Raw genomic sequence first — 4,047 nt, 5'->3', positions numbered from 1 at the left:
CTGGGCCAGCAGCTTTCACAGCAGCTTTCACAAGCCTGTGACAGCTCACGGGACCCACAGTGATGCATGAAGGACCCTGGGAAGCCCACTGTGCCTGTGTGTGACCTTCCCCTCACATGCAAAGGGGACGTTTCTGATGGGAACCACCACCGCAGACTTGAGACTTGACACCGATTTGGTTTTTTATTTATGTTTCACTGATGAAGATTAGTGATGTTGAATAACTTTTTCTATGTCTGTTGACCACCTATGTGCCATCATTGGAAATTATCTATTCACATATTCTCCCCATTTTTAAAATTCAAGCTCTATTTTGTTTTTTCAGTGTTCCAATATTCATTGTTTATGAAGCACACCCAGTTCTCCATGCAATATGTGCCCTCCTTAATACGCACCACCAGGCTCTTCCAAGCCCCCAACCCCCTCCCCTCCAAAACCCTCAGCTTGTTTCTCAGAGGCCACAGTCTCTCATGGTTCATCTCCCCCTCAGTTTTCCCCCAGCTCCCTCTCCTCTCTTCCCAATGTACTCTATGCTATTCCTTATGCTCCACAAGTAAGTGAAACCATATGATAATTGACTTTCTCTGCTTGATTTGCTTCACCCAGCATAATCTCCTGCACTTGCGACCATGTTGATACAAAATTTGGGTATTCATTCTTTCTGATGGAGGCATAATATTCCATTGTCTATATGGACCATGTCTTCTTTATCCATTTGGCTATTGAAGGGCATCTTGCCTCTTTCCACAGTTTGGCGACTGTGGCCATTGTTGCTATGAACATTGGGATAGAGATGGCCCTTCTTTTCACTACATCTGTATCTTTGGGGTAAATACCCAGTAGTGCGGGGGCGCCTGGGTGGCTCAGTGGGTTGGGCCGCTGCCTTTGGCTCGGGTCATGATCTCAGAATCCTGGGATCGAGTCCCACATCGGGCTCCCTGCTCGGCAGGGAGCCTGCTTCTCTCTCTCTCTCTCTCTCTGCCAGCCTCTCTGCCTACCTGTGATCTCTGTCAAATAAATAAATAAATAAATAAAATCTTAAAAAAAAATACCCAGTAGTGCAATGGCAGGGTCATAGGGAAGTTCTATTTTTAATTTCTAAAAGAATCTCCACACTGTTTTCCAAAGTGTCTGCACCAATTTGCATTCCCATCAACAGTGTAAGAGGGTTTCCCTTTCTCCACATTCTCTCCAACACTTGTTGTTTAGTGTCTTGTTGATTTTGGCCTTTCTAACTGGTATAAGGTGGTATCTCAATGTGGTTTTGATTTGAATCTCCCTAATGGCTAGTGATGATGAACATTTTTTTTCTTGTGTCCGTTAGCCATTGTAGGTCTTACTTGGAGAATTGTCTATTTGTGTATTCTACCCATTTTTTTTTTTTGACATGATTACCTGTTTTCTATGTGTTGAGTTTGAGGAGTTCTTTATAGATCTTGGATATCAGCCCATTGCCTGTAATGTCATTTGCAAATATCTTCTCCCATTCTGTGGGTTGTCTCTTTGGCTCATTGACTGTTCCCTTTGCTGTGCAGAAGCTTTTGATCTTGATGTAGTCCCAAAAGTTCATTTTCACTTATGTTTCCTTTGTCTTTGGAGACATATCTTGAAAGAAGTTGCTGTAGCCGATGTTGAAGAGGTTACTGCCTATGTTCTCCTCTAGGATTTTGATAGACTCCTGCCTCACATTGAGTTCTTTTATTCATTTTGAGTTTATCTTTGTATGTGGTGTAAGGGAATGGTCAAGCTTCATTCTTCTATACATAGCTGTCCAATTTTCCCAGCACCATTTATTGAAGAGACTGTCTTGTTTCCACTGGATATTTTTTCCTGCTTTGTCAAAGATTAGTTGACCTGGGGTGCCTGGGTGGCTCAGTGGGTTAAAGCCTTTGGCTCAGGTCATGGTCTCAGGTCCTGGGATCGAGCCCTGTGTCAGGCTCTCTGCTCAGCAGGAAGCTTGCTTCCCTTCCTCTCTCTCTCTCTGCCGGCCTCTCTGCCTGCTTATCATCTCTGTCTGTCAAATAAATAAATAAAATCTTTAAAAAAAAAAAGATTAGTTGACTATAGAGTTGCAGGTCCATATCCGGGCTCTCTACTCTGTTCCACTGGTCTATGTGTCTGTTTTTGGGCCAGTGACATGCTGTCTTGGGATCACAGCTTTGTAGTAAAGCTTGAAATCAGGCAACACTATACCCCCAGTTTTGTTTTTCTTTTTCAACATTTCCTTAGCAATTAGGGGTCTCTATTAGTTCCATAAAAATTTTAGGATAGTTTTTTTACAGCACCTTGAAAAGTGCTGGTGGAATTTTGATTGGGATGGCATTGAAAGTATAGATTGCTCTAGGCAGTGTAGATATTTTAAACAATGTTTATTCTTCCAATCCATGAGCATAGAATGCTTTTCCATCTTTCTGTGTCTTCTTCAATTTCTTTCACGAGTGTTCTGTAGTTCCTCAAGTACAGATCTTTTACCTCTTTGGTTAGGTTTATTCCCTGGTATCTTATGGTTCTTGGCACTATAGTAAATGGGATTGATTCTCTAATTTCCTTTTTTATATTTTCATTGTTAGTGTATAAGAAAGCAACTGATTTCTGTACATTGATTTTTGTATCCTGCCACATTACTGAATTGCTGTATGAGTACTAGTAGTTTGGGGGTGGTGTCTTTTGGGTTTACCATATAGAGTATCATGTCATCTGTGAAGAGAGAGAGATTGACTTCTTCTTTGCTAATTTGAACACCTTTTGTTTCTTTTTGTTGTCTGATCACTGTTGCTAGGACTTCTAGTTCTAAGTTGAACAACAGTGGCAAGAGTGGGCATCCTTTTCGTGCTCCTGATCTCAAAGGGAAGGCTATCAGGTTTTCCTCATTGAGGATGATATTTGCCCTGGGTTTTTCACAGATAGATTTCATGAAGTTGAGGAATGCTCCCTCTATCCATATACTTTGAAGCATTTTAATCAGGAGTGGATGCTGTATCTTGTCAAATGCTTTTTCTGCTTCATTTGAGAGGACCATGTGGTTCTTGTCTCTTCTCTTATTGATTTGTTCTGTCACATTAATTGATTTGCGGATGTTGAACCAGCCTTGCAACCCCGGGATAAATCCCACTTGGTCATGGTGGATAACCTTTTTAATGTACTACTGGGCCCTATTAGCTAGGATCTTGTTGAGAATCTTAGCATCCATATTCATCAGGGATATTGGTCTGAAATTTTCCCTTATGGTGGGGTGTTTGCCTGGTTTGGGGATCAGGGTAATGCTGGCTTCATAAAAAGAGTCTTGGAGTTTCCCTTCTGTTCCTATTTTTTGAAACAGCTTCAGGAGAATAGATAGGTATTATTTCCTCTTGGAATGTTTGGTAGAATTCCCCAGAGAAAAGTCAGGTCCTGGGCTCTTGTTTTGGGAAGGTTTTTAATCACTGGTCAATCTCATTATTAGATATTGGGCTATTCTGGTTGTCAATTTCTTCCAGTCTTGTTAGTTTATAGGTTTCCAGGAATGCATCCATTTCTTCTGGGTTGCTTAATTTATTTGCATATAAATGTTGATAATAATTTCTGATGATTGTTTCTATTTCCTTGGTGTTAGTTGTGATTTCTCCCCTTTCGTTTATAATTTTATTATTTGGGGTCTTCTCTCTTTTCTTTTGGATTTATTTGGCCAATGGTTTATCGATCTTATTGTTTCTTTCAAAAAAAAAACAGCTTCTAGTTTCATTGATGTATTCTACTGTAACTCTAGTTTCTATCCCATTGATCTCTGCTTGATTATTTCCCTTCTTGTGTGTGGAGTTGGCTTAACTTGTTGTTGATTCTCTAGTTCTTTAAGGTGTAAAGACAGCTATTGTATGCTGGATTTTTCAATTTTTTTGAGGGAGGCTTGGATGGCTATGTATTTCCCCCTTAGGACCACCTTTGCCATATCCCATAGGTTTTGACTGAAGTGTCTTCATTCTCATTGGTTTCCATGAATTGTTTAAGTTATTCTTTGATTTCCTGGTTGATCCAAGCATTCTTAGGCAAGGTGGTCATTAGCTTCTGAGT

The sequence above is a fragment of the Mustela lutreola genome, chromosome 13, assembly GCF_030435805.1.
Source record: "Mustela lutreola isolate mMusLut2 chromosome 13, mMusLut2.pri, whole genome shotgun sequence".
Lineage (NCBI taxonomy): Eukaryota > Metazoa > Chordata > Mammalia > Carnivora > Mustelidae > Mustela > Mustela lutreola.
This window is presented reverse-complemented; position numbering follows the sequence as displayed.